Consider the following 24,382-nt stretch of genomic DNA (forward strand, 5'->3'; position numbering starts at 1 on the left):
CTGCACTCTGGGACCAAATCGGCAGGAAACTGGGCAGGAGAAGGGGGAAGTGCAGGGAGAGATTCTTCAAATTCATCTAACTTTGTGGACAAGAGCAGAACCCAAAGCACTTTCCCAACCGTACAATGGTGTTGAAATGCAGCCACCTCTAAGGTACAGGGAAAGGTGGAGAGGGGAACTGTTGGAAAGAATCCCCTACTCTTAAAAGTTGTGTCCTGGGTGGTTTAAATATCTTTGTTTTGTAAGGGCTCAGGAAACAGACAGACACCCACCCCCAAACTACATGGGGCTCAGTTTATCTATCTCCAAAGAGTAGGGTTGACCCAGCCCTAACGGGGTTTGACGCTATGGTTTGAAGGAGCTGATTCCTTTCCTTTGCATTGGGCTAAATCCCGATCTACTTGAAGCCAGTGGCGAAACTCTCATTGATTTCAGCAGAACCAAGCTTGAGCCCTTCAACTGAAGGTTTCAGAGTAGCAGCCGTGTTAGTCTGTATTCGCAAAAAGAAAAGGAGTACTTGTGGCACCTTAGAGACTAACCAATTTATTTGAGCATAAGCTTTCGTGAGCTACAGCTCACTTCATCGGATGCATACTGTGGAATTGAATTGAAGGTGCATCAAGCAGATACCCTCATTGAGCTCCTGTCCCCAGCCTTATTGAGAGCTCCAGCTCTCCCATTTTGTTCTCATTTAACCATGGTCCGGATTAACGCCACCTCCTTTCAGCTGGAAATGGCTGACTAATGAAGACCCGTGAATGTTCATCAGCTCCTACATTATGCAGCATGTGGTTAAAAATAACCAGCATTACAGGTCTGAGCCCAACTTTGTTGGGAGAGATTCATACGACAGACTCAAAAAGTGATTCATCATTCAGTGGCCATGGCAACAGCCATTACTAATAGAGGCAGTAGGATGTCAGCGGCATGGCAATGTTCAGTGAGTGAGTGAGTGAGTGCATGATAACCCCATCAGAGTGCACAGCAACAGAACTGACTGTCATTCCGGTAAGCCACATATTTGATTTCCCTTCTCCTCCCCAAATCTGCAGTCATTAATACCTGTCTGCTAAAAAGGAAGAGACTTCTACAGTTGGTTAGCTTGGAAAAAAAATAAGAAAAAACATTGTTGCATTTGCAACCAAGGGAGAAAAAAATAGCCAAAATCTAGGGGCTGCCATTAAAGATGACATGCAAAGGATTATTTTTTAAAGACTGGACTTGCGGCCTTTTGTGTTTCTTTATTATTTATAAAGAAGGTCTAAATGTTTTTGTGTTTTTCTTTCCTTCTTGTTTTTAGCCTTAGAAATATTAGGAATATCAAGTGCGTCATTCCATGATTTTGCTGGAACACTTTTGGACTTATTATAAGTTTATTATGAATTGGTGCACTTCAATAGAAGGGACAGGTAAGTTGAATCTTTGCCGAAGATGTCCTTTCCCCAAAAATGTTCATTAGGCATTTGAGTCAAAAAGTTCCTAACTACGCCAAACAAAATCCAAAGTGTTTTAAACAAAAGTGACAAAAATCACTTCCCCTCCCAATTTCTTAGTTTAGCTCTTTCTGTCATCATTCTGTTAGTTCTGCAATTGTCATAGAATCTTTCTGAGCTGATAGACAAGACCTGAATTTTTGATAGTTTAAAAAAAGTCGGAAAAAAATCGAAATTAAACTTGCAGGACTTCATTGTAAATAATTTTTAAAGGGAATGGGTAGCACAAGCCTAATATATTTCCCCCCTTTGTGGGTCACCTTTAAAAAGTTAAGATTTGACAAGAATTACCATATAGTGGTTTTGGAAGTATCACTCTTTTCCACTCTATTCTTACAAGAGGCAAAAACTGAGGTATTTCAGATTTCAGAGTAACAGCCGTGTTAGTCTGTATTCGCAAAAAGAAAAGGAGTACTTGTGGCACCTTAGAGACTAACCAATTTATTTGAGCATAAGCTCTTGTGAGCTATAGCTCACTTCATCAGATGCATACCTGTAGCTCACGAAAGCTTATGCTCAAATAAATTGGTTAGTCTCTAAGGTGCCACAAGTACTCCTTTTCTTTTTGAGGTATTTCAAACACTGTTTGCTTTATGAAACAAACAAAAGGGACTAGAAATTTTGATTTCCTCAGTTTTTTGGAGTTTATATTCAAACACCCTCCTAAAGGGACAATTTCCAGAAAGTGAATCCATTGAAAATCAGCCCCCTTTCAGATCTCTCTAGTTGGGTGTCCAAAAATGACCCCCCCCCAATTCACTAAACCCATAAAAATACATGAACACTTTTCCATTGTTACTTTTCCATGTATGCAATTGTTGAAGTTGTCCACAGATGTGTTATGCAATTACAAATGGCAAGGAAAGTGGTTTATTAAAATGAAATGGAGCATGTGTTCCCATGATTGCAAATAGGTGGGGGTAGGTCCATGTGATCGCGAATGTGAGTGGAGGAGATTGACAAAGAAAATTTCTGTTAAGATGTGGCTGACCCTATTATCTTGTTCTTGCTTAGCAATCTAAAACTGCTAACCCAGTTTCAAACTAACTAGACCACGTAAGGTAACATGAGAGATTTCTGCATGAGCTGCTATTCTTTATCTTGATCTATGTCTGTAAGTGTTGGATAGTGTGATACCAAGAAAAAACAGAACCAAATGAGAAGGGCTTTATCTTTTACTTTAAACAGAGATGGCCCTAAGCTACAGTATTTAGATCCAGATTTCGAACACTCCAAAGTTTGGGGCTGTTTAGGCCTGGAGTTTTGGTTCAGTCCCCTTGGAACAATAGAGGACATTAGAAAAATCCAGATCTGAGTTTGGATTTCAAGCACTTTCAAGCATTCTAGCATGCTGAGATCTGGGGTTTTGGTTTAGGCCCATCTCTGCTTTAGAAACATGCTCGGAAAAGGTGCCTGTTTTCTCCTGAAAAAAGAAAAGGAGTACTTGTGGCACCTTAGAGACTAACCAATTTATTTGAGCATAAGCTTTCGTGAGCTACAGCTCACTTCATCGGATGCATACTGTGGAAAATACAGAAGATGTTTGTTTTTATACACACAAATCATGAAAAAATGGGTGTTTATCACTACAAAAGGTTTTCTCTCCCCCCACCCCACTCTCCTGCTGGTAATAGCTTATGTAAAGTGATCACTCTCCTTACAATGTGTATGATAATCAAGGTGGGCCATTTCCAGCACAAAGCCAGGGTTTAACAAGAACGGCTGAGGAAGGGGGCGGGGGTTAGGAAAACAAGGGGTTACCTTGCATAATGACTTAGCCACTCCCAGTCTCTATACAAGCCTAAGTTAATTGTATCCAATTTGCAAATGAATTCCAATTCAGCAGTCTCTCGCTGGAGTCTGGATTTGAAGTTTTTCTGTTGTAATATCGCAACTTTCATGTCTGTAATCGCGTGACCAGAGAGATTGAAGTGTTCTCTGTCTGGTTTATGAATGTTATAATTCTTGACATCTGATTTGTGTCCATATTGGAATTCATTTGCAAATTGGATACAATTAACTTAGGCTTGAATAGAGACTGGGAGTGGCTAAGTCATTATGCAAGGTAACACCTTGTTTTCCTAACCCCCGCCCCCTTCCTCAGACTTTCTTGTTAAACCCTGGCTTTGTGCTGGAAATGGCCCACCTTGATTATCATACACATTGTAAGGAGAGTGATCACTTTACATAAGCTATTACCAGCAGGAGAGTGGGGTGGGGGGAGAGAAAACCTTTTGTAGTGATAAACACCCATTTTTTCATGATTTGTGTGTATAAAAACAAACATCTTCTGTATTTTCCACAGTATGCATCCGATGAAGTGAGCTGTAGCTCACGAAAGCTTATGCTCAAATAAATTGGTTAGTCTCTAAGGTGCCACAAGTACTCCTTTTCTTTTTGCGAATACAGACTAACACGGCTGTTACTCTGAAACCTGTTTTCTCCTGCTAGCCTGTTTATTATAAAGTTTAACATGTGTTACAGTGACAGCACCAGTTGGAAAATGACTTCCTGTTGCTTAGAATTCATTCTTGGTCATTTCTCCCATTTCCCCCTTTGGGACAGAAAACGAAAGGAGTGGAAGGGAAAGAAAAATAAAAGAAGCCAAATCAGATGTCATTGTGAAGCAGTCACCAACCACAGCTTTCAGGGCCCGGCGTTTTAACGGTCCCCCTTTCATACAGGGATGGATTTAATGACGTGTTAAACGATCAGTTGCTTGAAATGAAAAGCCTCTGTCACAAGCAAAGTGAGCAGTGCAAGAAACAACATGCTGTGGGATTGGACACGTGCAGAATTCAAATAGGTCTCCAGCAGCTCTACCCTGTTAAGCTATAATGCAATACAGTTTGTCTGTAGACAGCATTCAGGAGAGAAGGGCTCAGCGGAGCTCAGTGCTATGGAGCCTTCTGACCACAGAAGGGAAAGACACAGAGCAGAAATAGTGAGGGAATAAAAGGGGAGATGAGGTATAAAAGCAGGAAAGGTACAAACTAGTTCCAGTGAAGGGAAGGCTAATGGTGGGATGGGGCATCACTGTTATAGTGAGGGTGATGAGAGATGGGGGTGGGGGGTCAGTAACACAATGAGGGGGATGGGAAGGGGCAGGGATGGGGCTGGGTGTCACGGAGGGGGAGGGGAGTTGGGCTGGGTGTCACAGTGAGAAGTGCTGGGAGGAGATGTGGAAGTGTTACTGGATTAATTTGAAGTAATTTTGTCTCCTGGGTAAAGGCTGATGTTCCTCATAGCTCCGTTCCCGCTCCTGTCCCTACGAGCAGCGATCTGCTGTGACTTTGTTCTGTGGCACATCACTTCCTGGGGTGCTGAGTTAATGTCCATGTGGCTAAGTATCAGAGGGGTAGCCGTGTTAGTCTGTATCCACAAAAACAACGAGGATTCTGGTGGCACCTGAAGAAGTGGGTTTTTACCCATGAAAGCTTATGCCCAAATAAATCTGTTAGTCTTTAAGGTGCCACCTGACTCCTCGTTGTTTTTGTCCGTGTGGCTGCTGTTCATGTGGATCTGATACTCCCAGCAGAGGTGAGCAATGGCATCTCTGCACTTCCTTCTCTTTTGCAGCTTCCACAGCGGGGCAGCCTCAAACCAGCCATCTCACAAGTCTCACAACATTCAGTTTCTTCTCAATACCAGTCTCCTTTCTTTCGAACAGGGGCCCTGTGGAGATAGAAATCATGTGTGTCACTACCCCAGAGGATTTCACTCTGCATTTTGAACAATTGCTACAAAAATCAGGGACAGTTTTTTCCCAAACCTTTCTGACATGCTCTAGCCACAGCCCCTTCTCACATAACACTGCTTGCATCTCTCCAGCAAAGTTTACACCAGTAGCATCCAAAGAGACCGTGGGAACTTAGCCCTTCAGAGCGCTCTCTGTTTTATAGTGTGGCACCTTGGAGACTAACAAATTTATTTGAGCATATGCTTATGCTCAAATAAATTTATTAGTCTCTAAGGTGCCACAAGTACTCCTTTTCTTTTTGCGAATACAGACTAATACGGCTGCTACTCTGAAACCTGTTTTATAATGATAGGCATTTTTTCTGCTACAGCCCACACCAGGCCCACTGACAGCAATTCCGGGCCCCAGGGCAGAACAGTTAATGGGCACAGCCAGGGCTTCCACATGCCCGCCCGGCTGCCTTCGCTGCCGCCGGTACCACCCTGCACGCACCTAGGAGCCCTGCAGCGCGCCCTGGTAATTTAAAAGGGCCTGGGGCTCCCGCCTCCACTACTGCGGCACTGGCAGCCGGGTGTCCCTGGGGCCCTTTTAAATTGCCCAGGCACCTGGGCAATTGCTCCCTTTCTCCCCCTGTCGTCGGGCCTGCTCCACACTATTGTGCAGTGCAGGGGCTCTGTGCTACCCTCGAACCCAGAGGTGACTGTGTTTTAGTTTCACTGTTTGAATAGAGCCTGTGAAGTGCTTTGAGGCCTTTCAGGCTGCAAAGTGTTCTACAAATAAAAGACTATTATTAGTTTGAAACTGTCCCCCATTCAGTTCCAGGGGTAAGCTGTATTTTAAAGGCCTTTCTTGCTCCTGCCGCTACCTGAGTTCTAAGGAACAGGAATGAATGACAGACATCTCTAGGGGGGTCTAGAACAGGTATATTTAATCCTTTCTCAGTGCAGCTGGGAGGACTAGGTGAGGTTTTGAGATCCCTACATTTCTCTGATGTTATGGTCCTAAATTCTGTTTCTATATCGCAAAGTGAGTGAGCTGCCTGCATGTAAGCATATGGCCACTGACCTTCCCCTCAGGAAAATCACAGGATCCCAGCCCTAATTACTGGCAACAATATGCACATGCTCCAAGCAGTACTCTTGAGCTGCTGCAGCATTAGAGGCTATCATCAGTCTTAAGCCAGGGAAGCTGTGAAGACAGGGAAGTACATAGGAAATAGGAATGTGGCAGATAAGTGATCTATCACATAGATTTTATTAACCTAAACTTGTCAAAGAAGTTTCCACTGAGAGGAGCGGAGAGAAGGTTTTTGTTATCCAAAGGTGATTTCAGACAGTGAAAGGAAGAGCACTTTTGTATCTGAATGCATTTCCACTGAATGCATCCGATGAAGTGAGCTGTAGCTCACGAAAGCTTATGCTCAAATAAATTTGTTAGTCTCTAAGGTGCCACAAGTACTCCTCTTCTTTTTGTAGCTAAGCAACTCTGGTTATCCAAGCAACTGCTTCGCCACTGTTACACGTTCACATGATTCCCCAGTGGAAAATAGCTGAGAATAAAGAGAGGAGGAATGGAACAACAAAGTGAATGGAGAGACTAGAATCAGATTTTCTAAAACGTCTTTCCAACTCAAGGAATACTACTGTGCTTTACAAGGCAAAGATACCAGTAATGCAACTGTAGAGCACGGTTGCTTGCGTGCGTGCTCTCTCTCTCTCTCTCTCTCTCTTTCGCTCTCTCTGCAGTCTAAAGAGATAAGGGACCTAGCAGTACTACTAGGAGATCTCCTTAAGCTCAAGTAGTACAGGTCTTACGGTATGTCTTCTTTGCAGAGTTAATTCAAGTTATCTGCACTCAGATTACTTCTCTCGAGTGAGCCTATCTTGAGTGAGCGCTGGTACTACTGTGAAACAATGCTTGTGCTGCTGTGTTCATACTGGAGCTGCACAAAGACTTCTGGGAATACAGGGCTGTTGGCCCAGGCACCGGGGTTAATTCAACTAATTACTAAGTGGATAATGGGATGTTTGGAATAGTCAATGAGCAGAAGGGACTTCAGTTAACAAGCTACCTCAAGCATAGTCTGCTACATAAGACACATGAGGAAATAAAAGGAAGGTTCTACAGGAATGTTTTATCCCCCTCCTGCTTTAAAATATGTGAGGTAGGTTAGTGCTTAGGAGCTTTGAAGAAGCAGCACATTTCAAGGTGGAATTTGAAAGACCATGGCTTCCAGTGGAGAGAGAACCAGGCTGCAAAATGCAGATCTGACTCTGGATTTAAGACTTCCCATGTTTTAGGAGTGGTTGGAATCTGGGGTTTTTCATTGGTCCCATATAAATCCTGCAAAATTAGAATCTGAGCTGAGTTCAGATTTCAATCCACACCCACCTCTGAGCTTCAGAGATGTTCAGATCTGGGGGTTTGGTTGAAGCCCACCTCTTGTTTCCAACATACTGTTTCCAACAAATTGCACTATTTTAATGTCAGTCAGGACTTGCCTTTTCCCATTCAATCATTTGTACTCTAACCCATAGTGAGTTTTTTTCAAACTCACAAGAGCACCCTTGGCCAATTCAATGACTCCCAATTAAATAAAAGCTATCACACGGTATTAGCTCATCACAGCCCAGCACAAAGACTCACCATTAAAACAGCTGGGGAAATTAATCACAAAAACAGAAGTGCCAGCACTGGTTGATATAGCAACGGTTGGGAATCACTGCACTAGATATGTGCTCTAGAGGGAAAAGTAAGCACCACCTTAAACGAAATTCCATCTCCCTCCAGCAAAAATATATATAAAAAAAAAATCCAGTCATCTCTATAACCAAACATGAATCCAAACATTTTTGGAGCTTCTAAATTGTTTCTTCACTTCATGTTTCAGCCACAAAAGGAAATCAAAATGCTAGAGATCAAAAGCATTTTTGCCAGTCTTGTCTAGATCGGGAAAAAAGAATGCCCTTAATGGAGACAGAATTTATGACATTCTAACAAGCGTTCCCATCAGCAGATGTTAACTTCTGTCTGCACTAGAGGCAAAATCATGTCTGACCGCTTGTTGGCTAACATTGTGTCAGACTTCTTTTCCTAATCTAGACAAGGCCAAAGGAAGTCCAGTCCTATTTTTCAGAACCAGGAGTTTCAGAGGAGCTTCCGTTTTCGGATGCCCGTCTGACACCAAAACCAATCTCAGAACCTTTTGAGGCTGTCTCATCGCTGCTTATGAGCCAGATTTCTACCATCGGGGCCAGGCTTCCAGTGACAGGAGAAGGTTCTGGTTATTTTTCTGGTTTCCATAAGAAAGCAGAGTTCAATAAGGCAAGTGAAAGGAGAATTTACTGTTTTATTTATTTTTTTTAAAAGGTTGTACAGTGAGAGAGAGAGTAAAGTTCACCAACGGTAAATATAGCAAAACCAAATGAGTTTAGGTCAAATACTGAGGGCAATAAACATATATAGGTGAAATTTTATGAGCTTTTAAAGGGAGCTTTATGAGCTTGTAGGGAACAGCAGTATAACTTGAACCCAGTAGTGGAAAAACAATGTAATATGAAATGTAGCATATCTAGAAAACCCTGTTCATCTAACCAACACAAAAACGCAAGCAGGATAGGTTGCTATGTCTATAGATCAGCTTAGTGCCTCTCCATGATTCTGATCTGATCACCCTCCCCTACCAGTGTACATGGTGAACCTGACATGGAATGACTCTTGCAGCAGCTGAGGGAGTTGAGATGCAGAAACTCAGTGTGATCGCATACTTTACATGCCACTGTCCCAAACAAAGAAAGAGAGAGAGAGAGGCTCATAAACAGGACTGACCAGAAAAGGGGAAGCTACTGTTCATAAAGGCCCTGTAGTATATTGCCACTGCCAATGAAATCTCAGCCCCCAGCACTGCTTTTCCTGAGGAGGACTGGGGGTTACCTCTCTGAATGCTTGGTGAAAACCATTATTATTAGTAGTAGTATTACATCTTTCTCACGCCAATGTTGGCACACAGGGCGGAAACTAGTCTCTTCCATCTACTTGTCATTTGGTGCTTCCGTCCACTCCATGAGGAACAACAATGTACTAGCTGCTTAAAGATCCAGTCCTTGTGTATGAGACACAAGAAGTCTGCCCCATAGTCCAGTCCTAACCATTGATGAAGTGGTTGGATAGGTGAAATGGAAATTAGATGCCTATAATCTTGCCCTCTCCAAAGTCTGTTTTTTCATAAGTAAATGACATGCCCAGGAGAATGGAGGACTAGTCACTCTGGAAAAGGCCTGGTACCATGCAGACAGGTGCTCCGCAAACTTCTATGCATAGCTGTGTCAATTAGCAGGTCAGGACTGAGGCTTGCTGCTGGATACAGATCCCTCCAGGATTTCCATTCAGCTTTGCTAATACCTCGAGTCTTGATTGATCACATCCCCTGTTTTCAGCAGAGTCCACCAGTCATGCTGAATTATGAAAGTTTTTTGTCAAATAAGGACTAGGATGAGTTCAACAAATGAGGTTTCCTAAGATGATATTTAAACTTAGGTGACCAACTTAGGAACTATGCCACCAAATCCCGCCTCCCTACATGCATGCCTTGAGGTTATGCTAGGAAAAGTCCTTGCTAGACAGTTGACAGTGTCATACTTTGGTCCTCAGTTTGTCCTGCAACCACTTCAGTACATTCAGTCAATACAGCTGCCAGAGGGGTTTGATCCTGAATAACAACCATTACAAAATATTAAAACTGGACCACATTCATCTCTGGTGTGAGCAGGTCTCATTGACTTCAGTAGAGTTGCACTCACTTACAGCAGCAGTTACCTTGACCAGCAGACAAATGAAGGAGTCTTGCAAATCAAAGGAGAGAAAGATGTTGTGACTCACCTGTCCTGTTTGCCTAGAACATAAACATCTGGCAGTGAGTTTTCAACCAGAAGACTTCAGTATACCATAGAACCATAATAAGGGCACAACTTTACTGACTTCTCACTGAGGCAGCATTCACATTAGGTCAACGGGCATCAACACCAAGTACTGGAGTCAAGATACAGTCCTCCTGAGTAAGGACTTCATGATTTGGCCCACTGAAAATATTATCCACAAGGTTACTGACAATGCCAAGCAGGGTCACACAGGTCGCCATGCAAAACACCTCCTGTGGTTCTAATATTTAAGTCTTGCCTCACTTGATTGCATTTGGGTATTTATATCAAAACTGGTTATTGCTAATGCACCACGTATGTACAGGCAGTTAATGGAAGATCATGGTTAATTATTGCTTACAAAAAAAAAATCTCCCGAGAAGTTAGTGTTCGTTGCCCAGTGAGCAGCTCTTTCAAACATAAATAGCCTTGGCCCAGTGTCAGGGAAGCCATGGAATTAGTTTAAAAGAGGGTGAGTGGGAAAAAAAAATCTACATATCCACTTCATTTTTTGCTGGTGATGATATATTTGGCAGATTCCTGTCCTGTTACGAATTCAGATACTGCTCTGTAAGTGCATTGCTCTGTGGCAAAGTAGTACTCTCAGGGTGGCTTTAATGACAAGCTAGAGAATGATGCTTGGAAAATGTGCATCGGTATATGCTAACAGATGTTTTGTGGCTCTACAAAAGTGTAGGATCAACTTAATGGAGGTCTGCCATATTTCATCAGGCGCTTTCTTGGAACAGCATTTTTCCATAGAATCATAACATGTTAAAGTGTTCCTGAGCACGTTCACTAATGCACATGATCCAAACTAGCTGTATAATGGAAAAAAAAATCATCAAATAGATTTACGATTAAACTGCTCAAATGTGGGTTGCTGCTGTTTATGGGGTCATACTCTTTGTTCTTTGTGAATATTCAGAAGGATGTCATTGAAAATGTTTGCAAACAAACCAGCCCACGACTTATTCCTTATTCACTATTCTTTGCTAACTAGTGACCCTTGGATAGTCCCCTCGCTCCAAATATAAATAAAGTTATTTATCCAAATAGGGAGAAGAACAATATCATATGACCTTTAATAATTTAAGTGAATGTTTTCCCAACAACCCATAGCCTGAATATTATTTGTCCATACTATTTAGCGAATATGGCCATATATGGAATATGTCTGCAGTTAATATGACTGCAATGATGAGAATGATTCATGAACCAATGATGAACCCAAAGTTCACTGAATAGCACACACTGAAGCAAAAATTGAATCAGGTCTAAATATGATAGAATGTACCACGTTTGTGTGGGATTGAGTCATTTTAAGCATACCTTACACAGTAAGATTTCTTCTTCTAGTCTCACTATTTTAGATTTGATTGTTTTTTTTTTTCAATTCTGTCCTATTATAAAGAATAGAAGGGTGGCAAAGAAGGAAGGGAAAGTCTTGTGATGAAGACACACATTTGCATTCTGTTCCGGGCCCCTGCCATGGTCTTCCTGTATGATGACGGACAATTATCTCCCTATTAGTTTCTGTCTTAGTTTCCTTATCTCTACAAAAGAGGCGAAATTCGAGTGACACTAACTAATTCACCAGGGCATTTGGAGCCTAAATGAATGATGGGAAAGTGCTTTGAGCACCTCAGATGGATGACACTACGGAACTGTAAATTACTAGCAAAAGCAAAAATTGTATATCAGACATTGTTATGTAATAATCAGACTACACACTGGAAAATTAAAGATTGCATATTAGTAGGCCTTAATTACCCTTTTAAGGATAGTACAATCACTGATAAGAAATATGAGTCTAAATGAGCAATTGCCGTCATGCTGTAACTTGTCTGTCTCTCACAATATGCATATAGTGTTATCTTTCCCCTGTAAAGCAGTAGTTAAGTGGTTACTAATATCTGTTTGGGGTCCTGACTTTCACAACTGCATGACTGTTGTATGACTGTGTTTCCCTGAAATGTTTGCACCATGATACTGGTCAGTTTGGAGCAACTCAAGGGGCAGAAGGATTAGGACTTGATTCAAAGTCCATTGAAGTCAATGGGAATCTTTCTTTTGATGTCAACGGTCTTTGGATCAAGTCCTTACTTATAGCTATGATAGATATGCAGGAATGAGCAGAGAGTTCTTGTTTAGGCATATGATTTGAAGAGTTAATGGGAAAAGTCTACAGCATATGCCCAGTATGTCGTTTTCAAAGGCTAAGTATGCAGTCAAATCAAAACCAATTTCTCTTAGAACAAGGAAGAACACTGCTCCACAGTAAGACCTATTTCCAGCCCAATCTTAGCCTTTCAGCTCCCAGCAGTTTTAGCTGGAGAGCTGTATTTCCTCCCCAGGTTCTTGTCACGGAAAAATAGATGAGCTTATACTTTAAAATAAAAAAAAATAAAATAAAAAAAAAGATACCTTTGTCAGACACCAGAAAGTTTTAGACCAATTGGTGAACATTTCAGAAAGCTATGAACAACTGAAAACAGTGGGTTTGAATGGAAACTCTTATGTAGCCTTAAAGCATATCACATCCAGAGTCTTGATGCAATTATTCTATGTTTGGGCTTTTTTATATTTGATTTCTTTTGCACCTCAATCAATACCCTTGAACTAGAGATGGGTCTGAAACAAAATGTCATATTCAAACACCCCCAAACTTTGGTAAAGTTCAGATCTGGAAGGGATCTTAACCCTGGCACTGGCCTGTATTTTGATAATGGATGAAACAAAAACCTGGATCCAAAATCCCCTGAACTCCAGAAGAGTTTGAATCTGAATCCAGATCTGAACTTTGGCTTTTGAGTAGGACCACTTCTTGCTTGAACTCATGACATGCACAGTGCAATGGACTAAATTAGGTGGCGCAGACAATGTGACATAGAATACAATACAAAGAAAAATGCTAATATCAGTAATTATTGCAGTATGTCACTGTGCTATTTAAAGGCTGCTCACTGCATGCCAAAAAGTGCTCTGGGCAGAGTTTTCATTACAAAATCCTGCCAAAGCACTTCCTAAGGGGATAATGACAAATATAGATAGCAGAGAGCCAGTCTCAATCCATTGCAGTGTATAGCAGCAAAGCACTTGCCTTAGGGTCCATAAGTCTCATAAACCAGCAGATACTTGGGTTGGCTCAACTCCCTGAATTGTTTCTGAATAATTTGGCAGACTCCAGTGAAGGATTTTCAGGTAGCCTTGTGATATCGTATATAACTCTCACTAGGGAATTAGCCACAATCTCACAGCACCAATGTGGCAAGGTTAACCTTTATTTCTAGACCTTGATTAATCAAGATGGACTCTTGTCACATGTCATAGGTCCAGTCAATTATTTTAAAATATATTTTTTTATTGTTTATCCAATGTATAACTTGGCTCTTTGTACCTCATCACCACAGGAAAATCAACAGCAAGAAAAATGTTGTAAAAACTCATCCTTTGTAATAATATCCAGCACGATTCCCACTCATTTGCATGGGCACGAGTGCTGGTAGTTTTGTTACTGGTATTCTGGTCTCTTCTCAATCCCCACGTTAGTGATCTGAGCCCTGCCCCTGCTATTTGATCTGATAGTGCCAACCCTGGCCTTATGCAGAACCTTAAGGGCACAGGGGTTCTGTGCCAGCAGCTCAGATTGTAGGACCAGGGCCTAAGATTATTTTCTTCCCACAGAAAATAGTGCCAGTACTCATACAGCAAAATACTAAATGTAATGGGGCACCACTGCAGTCATAATCACTTATTTTCATGGCCAGTATCAACCAAACTAGAAATGCTTCCTTACGGAATGGCGGAAAGAAAGCAGAGGTGGTATAGTCCTTGCATTGATGCAGTGGCAGAGGGATAGAAGGGAAACAGATTGTGCATTCTCTGTTCAGAGACTAATGGAGGCAGGTGCAGTACCTGCCACAGATGAGTGCAGCTCTGAGGGCTGTTGTAACTTGTGCCATTGCTTCATTGCCCCTGATGGGACATTGCCAGGGTGCAGAATCAGTGGGGCATAAGTCTGCCCCTGAAACACATGCTCTTCCACTCTGATCCACCTGCACCGTTCTCTGCTCTGCCTGCATCCCAGAATAACCCCTGTGCCTCAGGTTGCTGTGGAGATGGCCCAGAACTGCCTCTGCACCTGACATGTGGATGGGCCTTTTCATTTGGGAAAATTCCCAAGGGCAAGGGCGTGGAGGAGGGAGGATTATGTCTGCTCTAACGCCAGCCTACCTGAATACAAAGCATCTCTAGGGCAATGGTAAATCTGGCCCCAAGAGTTTTCATTCACTCTTTAGCTGGACAATTCTTTATTCTGAAATACTCTTACTTTAAAGTCTGTCAGGTTTGTCTCCAGAGGTTTGTCTCTGTCAAGAAGGGTATCCAGAACCTACCTGACCTGAGGAGAACTTATTCAGAAGTGTGGGGAGAGGACCAAATACTCCTTTCTTATCCTCCCAGCCATCCAGAGAAACCAGAGGAGGTTCCCTTTCTCGGAAGTCCTTGAGTTTTTTAACTATACAATTTCCTGCCTTATAAGTGGTTTAATCTTCAGCAAACAACTGAAACAAGGGATCTGCCCTGCAGACTAGAACACCTAGCGCAGAAAGAGGAGGAAGTTAAAGAAAATACAGACGTGTAGAAGAAAGGAGCCATCCCTTCTCCAAGCAAAGAGTGCTATTGCTTTAGGAAAGGCAGGTCCCCTTTCTCCTACATTCTTGTGTTTTCTTTTCCCTTCTTCCCACATTACACTCAATAATGTGGCCTGTAAGGCTCAGCATGAAATAATCCAAGGGAAGGCACAGCAGGCTTCAATCAAGACCCTTCTCTCATCTGCCTCCTCTCCTCCCACTCCACTCTTGTCGCAAGGTAGGTCAACACTTATGGCAGCATGTACAGTATAGACACTGCATGTCCAACTAGCACATGTCTAAACAGCAGTATAGACGGTGAGGGACTGCTTAGGCAAATAGAATAAAGTGACACCAGAACCTTAGGGTATTTACCTCATGGGGCTCTCCACAAACCCAAGCCATGCCTTGCCTGTCTACACTGCTGTTTTTAGCAGTATTGTGTCCCATGGCCTCCCCACTGCTGGAGCCTTTCCCTGCCTCAGTTAAAGACTCCAGCAGAGGCAAAAGGCTCTGGCAATGGAAAGGCAGCGAGGAAAGGCTCCAGTAGCTCCCAATGGGAGCCTTTCCCAGCTGCCGGAGCCTTTCACTGCTACGTGCAGCTGCCCACAGCAATGTGGACACAGTCTGCCTTTCACTATGGCATGTAGCTAAACATACTCTACATACTGCTGCAAGTGTAGACAAGGCCTCAGTGAGATGGATTGCTCATCATATTTGTATTTCAGGCTTCTCTCTAATGCATGCATTGTGAGCAAAAAAATGGTAGAAAGTCAAAATTTCACATTTTCATGGAGATTTTGTTTTTTAAATGTATTCCACAAAATACATCATTACTGTGAAAATAATAAAGCCATAATGGCCCTAATTGTTTGAGAAGAAAAACTACTAGTAAGTGTTCTGAAGGGAACAATTTTGCATTGGCAGGGCATATGCTGGATGACTCAATAAGTCTTTTGTCTCTCTTACATCTGTGATTTCATAGACTTGGGGGCTATAGAGAAAAGATCTGAAGTGTACTAGTTCCACTCGTGTAATCTTGGGAACAAAAACCCTGTTCCCTTGACTTTAGAGGGTAAGATAGTACCTATAACTTCATATACTCAGTAACCTATGTACTGTAGGGAGTGTGTGTATATTTTTATTATTATTATCTTACTATCAGTGCCCAGAGGCCCTGATCAGGATCATGGTCAATTGTGCTTGGCTCTGTGCAAACACAGAGGTAGACATGATCCGTGCCTCAAAGAGCTATCTATATAATCTATGAGAGATTATAAATTGCCCATAAACCTGCCTAAGGGCAATGTATGCAGAATACAGCTGAGTAATCAGTCAGGACAAAAATGCAATAGAGGATTTTTTTTGATGAGCTGATGATGACAAATTGCGGCACCTGCAGTGATTTAAGTATTATGAACAACAAGAAATTCTCAGCTGGGAAAATGTCTACTGTAGCAGTTCTGACATTAGAACTCTATAACAAATTCTTTGTACCTTCTGAAAGTCTGCCAGGAGAGCTGGATTAGTTGTCTGCTACTTGCTTTATTAAATCATCTGCTTTTCTGAGCTCTTGGAGCTGGAAAACAGGAATAACAACATGTTTAGAGGTGTGATCCTTTCTCATGACCTACAAGGATTGTTTCCACCACTCATTCCAGAGGGAGTGTTGCAGGTAGAGGAAATGGAAAAAGCTATCAGGGGAGATAGCTATGAAAGTTGGTTTGGACACATTGATTTGAGGTAAAAACAATGATAATTTCCACTGCCCTACCCTTCTGCTCAAAACAGCAAGTGGACCCCTCAATTAAATTCTAAGATATGTCCTTGATATACTTCTTTCCCTTCATGTTCATGACAAAAGGTAGGTCCCATCCTAGGTACTCTGAGTGAAAAGGGGATCTGGTGTTCCCTACTAGTCCCCATTCACCAACCCACCCAACCCCTGGTCTCATTTCGGCCTCCAAAATGCACTGAAGCTCCTTTGCATTGTGCTTCAAAAGAAGCATCCTTGCAGACAACACAAAGGATTCCTGGTTATTCTAAGACTCAGAGGCCCCTGACACCCATGGCTATGCAGAAACAAGGATGACACATTTTGTGGGGAGGAGAGGACTAGATGAACAAGAACTTTTGAGCTAGAAAAAATCATCCTGATTCACAGCTGGCTGTGTTACTCCAGTTTTATGCCAGTATTCCTTTGATTTTATATAAGTGGAGGAAAGCTGTGGTGACTTAGGTCGGAGATGCGCAGAAATGGTTTTGGTGAGAACCACGGCTGTCCCAACGTGATTCTGGATGTGGTGGTCTAGGTGACTTATCTTGTACATACGGACATCAATGGCCAAGTAACCTCCTGAAAAGGTGACCCCACCATTGATCTAAGTGGTGCAAAAAACATGTTTTTGTGGGAAAATCTAAATATGGGAAGCAAAATCTTGAATTTTGGTGATGGGGAGAAAATAGGGCAGTTAGCCAAATTCAGAATGCTGCCCCAGGAGAATGTGATCATTTTTGCCACACAAAGCTGTGTATTGGCAGATCCCAGATTAGTGGAGAAGCATCCAGACTTGAGGTTACTTGTGTAAACCAAAGGGCACATTTTGAGTTTCGCCCTTCATTGGATAGAGTGCCACCCAAACTCCATTGTCACCTGCCTGGAAGATGTTCACATTGCCCAAGAGCAAAGGCTGAGGAAGCAGCAGCTGGTTGTTTTTTTTTTCCAGCTCCTGAAAGCTCCCAACGTGCATAGAGTTTCTGCCCAGGTAGAGTGTGAACTACGTTTGAAATGAGATCTTTGGCCATTTCTGATCCTCCTTTGCCACAGCAGTGCTTTTTTCCAGGGGCTCAGCATCAGGATCATCTACCAGTTTTCATCCTGCTTTATCACATGTTCAAGAATTTAAAAAAAAATGCTTTCATTAGTTAAGCAAAATGTCTAAAGCGTTTTATGCTGTCAGAGTTGACCTGGTGTATTTGAGTCTGAAACAGCATCAAGGTCACTGTGACCATTAGGTAGTCATGCTAGACTGATCACAGTCACTTGGCTTTTCCTGCTTCATTGACATAGAGCCAAGGCAAAGCAAATGAAATTCATCTTGGGGAAAATGCAAGCTAATACAGTTGGAGAAAAGTGATGTGAAACTCGCAGACTAATGGAACCAAGAAACCCATCCCTTCTGGAAGCAATGAACTGAATACAAGGCTGGGTCTCTTATGTTCGAATCTTGGCCCTGCTGATGACCTACTGAGTGATCTTGGGTGAGCCACTCAACCTCTCCAGGCCTTTATTTCCCCATTTGTAAAAGTGGCATAACCATAGTTACCAACCCAGAAAGTTGCCCATGGAAGAGCCAGTACATTGCTGTCAAAATTTTGATCCCTTCCGGTTCTACAAATGTAGCACAACAACCCGTTTCAGTAGCTTTAGGGAGCTGTGAGGATCAGTGAATATTTGTTTGCATAACAACTTGAAAATGTTACACACTATTCAAATTCTAAGAATGATTATTATTAATTGTTATTATTCTCTCCTCTTCTCCTCCATCCTTCATCTTTTTTCCTTCCCTCATTTTTTTTCTTATCCTCTCCTCTCTTGTCTAGTAAAACCCACCCAATAAGTCTAGGAGAAGGACCACAAGATGAACGGAGCCTCTGCATAATTACATTCTTTGTGCACTGTAGTGATCCAAATGGAGCTTCATTTGCAAACACTAGGTTCTGTCAGCCTTTGATAAATTTGGAATCTAGTTCATTACTTAGCACACGTTTGAGGCTACACAACTGCATAATAAAGAAATTGATTCACAGATTACAGCTCTAAGGCACATGCTCAGAGTTAGCAATTTACAAGCCAAAGTCTGTGGTAGCCTGTGGCTTGAGTGCGGGTTTCACGCCTTCCCCTTTTCTCATTTAGAAAGCAAGTGCCAAAAAGTCATTCTGATAACAAAAACAGAGGTGAATCTGCAATTGCTGCCATTCTCTGTATCTAGCCTGCAGGCTTCATTTTTCGTAGGCAGCTGATTTGCCCACAGTCCATGTGGTTTTTCTACAGCGACAGAAACTGGCCATTGCTTTGTCAAATTGCATTAGTACACCACTGTGGGGGTGAAGGTCAAGGTCAAAGTGTATCTCGCTGTGTCAATTGTGGAAGCAAAAGTAGGTGTGGGACTAGGATTCCTAACAGGGTAGGGGAGAAAGACAACACTCAATTTTAGATCCTGGATAACTCTGATGTTTAGGATCCCAAACAGCATTCAGAATGGCATAGAGTTCTGCTCTGTGGAGGTCACGGTAGCACAGATACTATAATACTCGCTTATAGAAATGGGAGGATTTATTGGAACACTGCACGTAACAATGCAAGCACACACAGGCAAGAATTGACTTCCTCCTAGCCCCTCCTCCCCAAATCAAAACAACATCATGCCAAAACAAGACAACAACTTAACACTAAGAAAAAGATACAACACTGCCTATTGGCGGGGGTGCTGTCTGCATTGATCATTACAGCTTTCCCCCCTTTCGTTTAATAAGCGTTTGAAACTAGTTACAAAGATGCCTATAGCTGGACAGATGGATAAGCAGAGACACCCTGTTTCATAAATATTATCTAATTAATCTTCACCGCACCGCTTCAAGGTTGGGAAGTGGATATTATCTCCATCTTACCAGATGGGAAATTCAGTCACAGAGAAGTTAAGGTCAAAGTTTTTGAACTTGGAAGTCAGAAATTAATTGCCTACTCTACACATACGAACCTAAATCAGCAGCCTGACTTTCGGAGGTGATGAGCACCCACAGCTCCATTGGTTTCAATAGAAGTTGTGGGTGCCCAGCACCCCTTGGGTGTTACCCTAAAATTATTCAACAAATTAATCAGAAAAAGAGAATCAAAAATGCATTCCTCACATTAAACATTGACTCTGTAGTTGATCTGACCACACTCTCTCCTGGAACTTGGGCTCTCGGCCACATGCAGGAGTGTTGGAAGCAAGACACGAGGAGTAATTCTTCTGCTCTACTCTACACTCGCTGATTAGGCCTCAACTGAACTGTGTCCAGTTCTGGGTGCAGCATTTCAGGAAGGATGTGGACAAATTGGAGAAAGTCCAGAGAAGAGCAACAAAAATGATTAAAGGTCGAGAAAACATGACCTAGGAGGGAAGACTTGAAAAAATCGGGTTTGTTTAGTCTGGAGAAGAGAAGACTGAGAAGAGACATGATAACAGGTTTCAAGTACATAAAAGGTTGTTACAATGAGTAGGAAGAAAAATTGTTCTCCTTAACCTCTGAGGGTAGGACAAGAAGCAATGGACTTAAATTGCATCAAGGGCGGTTTAGGTTGGACATTAGGAAAAACTTCCCAACTGTCAGGGTGGTTAAGCACTGGAATAAATTGCCTAGGGAGGAACTGACAGCTCTGCCAACTTGGAGTCTCTGTGTTCCCATAACTCCTGGATTTCTCCCAGTTGTAGAATCTGTTTTGTGGTATTAAACCTCCACTTTGCCCACCTCCCCCTACAGGGCTAAATGAATAATGGGAGGCTCTTGTTCACCCTGTCTATTTTGGGATCTCAAACAGTTCTACTGATAATCACTGCACTAAATGTTTACACTGATAGGAAGCTGGCCCATATTGTCTGGAGATAATAACAGCACGATTTGATATTCAGGAACTGCTGATGATCTCTAAATATAGAAATAGAGTAATTATTGCTGACATGATTGGTTTGAATTCAAAAGCAGATAAGAAGAATATCCATTTCTCCATTTATTTGTAGCAGTTTTTGTGGGGGGTGGGGGGTGAAGCCCTTGTTAGGCAAGCATCAGAGCTGCACAGTGCAAGGGTTCATAATGAGGGGGTTGTTAATGATGGGGCATGATACTTTGTCACTGCAAAAAAAGCACAGAAGCCACCAAAAACTATATTTACCAGTGCATTGCACCTTGTGCAAAGTGACTTCAAAACGCTGCCAAATCACTCCAGTGTCAATGATTGCACGTGGTGCAAGGCAGCAAGGAATCCCACCCTTACACTGTAGGATGTATTGGATCTACTGGAAAAACAAAATGTTGACATTAACTGTAGAGGGAGTTACAGAAACCCATTGTACAAATCCAAGTCCTTGGGGAAGTTGCATAGCCTTGTGCTTCAACACGTAGGTCTGCAACTGGATGAGGACAGCCAGGGTGTACTAAGAACACATCAGACACAGACCGATGCCCTTGAATGCTACTCACTCACAGGGGTTGCAGATGGTCCCTCAGTGCTTCTGAAATGCCACACAGTAAAGTATTATCTTATCCCTCGCTGCTGTGGGTGGAGTACATACTCACTGTCATAGACGGCATCACATGCACACCATGTGTGTCAGTGGAGGGTTTTTGGGGGAGATAGTCTTTCTGACCCTGCATGCAGTCTTAGATCCTTAGAAATCAACTGTCCTACAAAGTTAAGTCCACTGAATAACACTGAATTGTTGTTGGCTTGTTGTTGTTTTTTAAAGACTCTTCCTTCCTGTAACATTAATGGGATTTTGATGCTCCAAACTTGCATACGCCACTTGTCCCTGCTGCACTGGAAGTAAACACATCTAAAGCTATAGAGATCAGTTAGAGGGATAAGTGGCTTTATTTCAAAGTGATGAGTTTAGCTGCTCTTGTCTTAAATATAACCTTGTGAGGAAGAATTCAAGTTCTGTTTGATTCCATAGAAACCTGCCCCCAAATCTCTCCAGGAGGGCATCAAGTTAAAAGCATTACATCAAACCCCGCATTGGCTGCTCCTACTTTGAGGGTATAACATTGTTGCTGGCTGCTTGTGGTGGCAAAAGGCTTACACCAACTATTCCTTTCATAGGTGTTGCATACACCACATTCCTCTAGCCTGGTCTGCAGGCTCCAATTGTGGTCCGTCCTCCACAAGATGGAAGATCTAGCCTGCATTTATAACAGTTTCCCTGACTCTCAGAGGTAACCCACACACCATCTGCTTTTGCCTCATCAGCAGGGCTGCATTAAGCTTAGCAACTAGGTAAAATTGCAGAGCTCCACCTCCTTAGAGGCACACAACCCTTTTCCACAGAAGTGTTGTCACACATTCAAAATGTGTGTTCTTCTTTTGATTATCTTGGACCACTGATTCTTTCAATAGTTGCCATATGCCACACAGCACTTGTGTACCTCAGAAAGTTAACAGGCCCCTTCCACTGTTGAGAGCAATACAGTTTGAATGAATTTGGCCTGCCTGATGGGTCTTCTATGGTGACTTGAAATTAAACCCTCATCCTGGTTGTGCTCTGAACTCAGGCAAATAGCTGTTTTGCAGATGGGATCATAGTTAGATTGCACTGTTACATTAAGGGTGCGGGTGAACCCCCATGTATTTTGCAATCATCTGCTCTGCTGCTGAAATGGAACTCCTGAAATGTGGTAAGGAGGGTTGTTCTAGGATGTGTCTGTTAAAGCTAAAGCTAAAGCTAAGTAGCAGTGGCAGTACCATAAGAGACCCTGTTCTCAGGTTTCCAGCTTGATTCTCCAACTAAAGAAGTTCTAATTTAAGATGAGGCAGGTTGAGTCTAAAAGTGGAGTGGAGCCTGTTTTCCACATGCAACCCAAAATGGCAACATCTCGCGAGAACACCTGATACTGGGAGAATACCAACATTTTGGGCTTAAATCTCACAAGAAATTGAAACCATTAAATGAGAACACAAGCCCATGCCTTGGCCGCCAACCCAAATCTCCGTCTCTTACTTAAACCTAAGCCAGATCCTAACACCATTTCCTTGCTCCAGCTCTACTCCAGATAGATCAGGATAAACTTTGGATAAAAATCCAGACAGTTGGATGAGTATCAGAACCCTATCTCTGGAACATCTGAAATATACCCCTCACGGCATCTCCATACCAGCAAGCTTCTAGAATTAGAAATCCTTTCAAAGAAACCTACTGCATGAAGAGGACTTGACTATGCAACAGGGGCAGCTTAGCTGCAGCAAAGGTGTGTAATAGCGTGAGCATAACATAGAAAGCATAACCAGCTATGTCTCCGGGTGTACTAGTTCTCAGCCAATAAGTGATCCTGTAAAATAGCTTTTCTAGAAAAACAAACAAAACACCAAAACAGGAGTTAGATGCCATGAACAGTCCTTGGGGTTCTTAACCCTTCCATCTGTCTCATGAGTGGATGTATCTTTCCTCTTAGGGTTGTGTGTGTGTGTGTGTGTGTCTTTCCTCTTAGGGTTGTGTGTGTGTGTGTGTGTCTTTCCTCTTAAGGGGTGTGTGTTTGTGTGTTTTGTAAGAAAGCTTCCTACGTTTAGTTGCTCTCTTGACAAAATCTGAATCTAGCCCAGTAATCCTTCCACACATCTCAATGGCCAGATTGGAGCAGACTGTGGAAAACATTCCTGTCTATTTTCAGAAACAGATAAAAGCATTCAGATTACAGAGCACAAATCTCAGCTCGAAACGGCTGGAAAAAGCCACTCAGCACCGCTGTCACTGACCCCCACAAACCCTTTCAAGTAATGAATTTCAGTTGCCTCGCCCCCTCCTTCCCTCCTTCTTCCCCTCCCCCATCACCAGTCCCGGAACGGCTTGCGCTTCCAACATCTGCAAAATGTCATAATTCTGTCCAATTGTTTACCTCACAGGGAACTGGGTGGGAGGTGTTGTGTAAAAGAGGAGAGTTTGTGGAAATTACTATTGATCCAGCTCTATTTTTAGGGCCTTCAGTGGGATCTTTGTTTTGTTTCAGGTACAACAATAAAAAGGCCAAACAATGTTGATGGCCTATTGAGGAAATACAGACACTCACAAGGATTATCCCAGGAACTGGGTACAATAGAAACCTCTCAGAGATAGCACTACACAATGGAGACTGTTTGACCCAGGTCACAGCAAAAGAGATTTCCAGCAAGTTGGAAGAAGATATTAAAGAGGGGAAGTGACAACATGAAGGAACCTCGCTCTCCCTACAACACAACAGCTGAAAATATCAGAGGAAAAAACTGAACTGAGGGGAAGGGTGAAATTTGTTTTGTTCTGTTTGTTTTGAAATTTCCATCTATCTCAAAAGCTCCAAGGACGGAGTGCTCTTTGCAATCAGAAGATGACTGGAATCTGCTCTTTCATCTGAATGCATCTCATGCTCATAACAACTTCCTGCGCTAGTTCCAAAGTCAAATGCTCCATTGTCATGAGCTCCCATGGCATATGAGCCTTTCGCATCATGTATTAGTTCTTAAGATTCGGGATTCAGTAGAGGAGATTATCCCTGATTTAAATGGGTTGTGTGTTTTAGGGAACCCCTGCTGCTTGACGACTCCTGTTCACAATGGATTAATCACACTAGTAGCACACAAAATATTGCACACAATTGTGGCGAACTTATATTGCACTAGCTTACAGAGTAAGCATTAGAAATTATCACCCAGAAGCAGGGCATCCAGCTGGACTCCAGCCCTCAAAAAATTAAACTGGATGAGGATTTACTTTTTAATTGAAAACTTTTATTTCTTTCTGATAAGTTCTGAATGGACCTCAAATAGAGGTGGCTCTTGCCAACCAATAGCAGTGCCCAACATTCATTCCTGTCTTCTCTTCAGGGAGATTCTCCCACTTCTGCACACACTGC

The 24,382-nt window shown here is 42.5% G+C and overlaps 1 long non-coding RNA gene across 1 annotated transcript; it reads left to right on the plus strand.

Moving 5' to 3' along the window:
* The first annotated feature begins 774 nt into the window (after positions 1-774).
* Positions 775-23,849, plus strand: LOC141984154 (uncharacterized). Its single transcript, XR_012638668.1, has 3 exons — positions 775-1,008; positions 1,301-1,409; positions 23,504-23,849. It is a non-coding gene; the product is annotated as an uncharacterized LOC141984154 (long non-coding RNA).
* The last annotated feature ends 533 nt before the right edge of the window (positions 23,850-24,382 follow it).

Source organism: Natator depressus, chromosome 3, assembly GCF_965152275.1.
Source record: "Natator depressus isolate rNatDep1 chromosome 3, rNatDep2.hap1, whole genome shotgun sequence".
Lineage (NCBI taxonomy): Eukaryota > Metazoa > Chordata > Testudines > Cheloniidae > Natator > Natator depressus.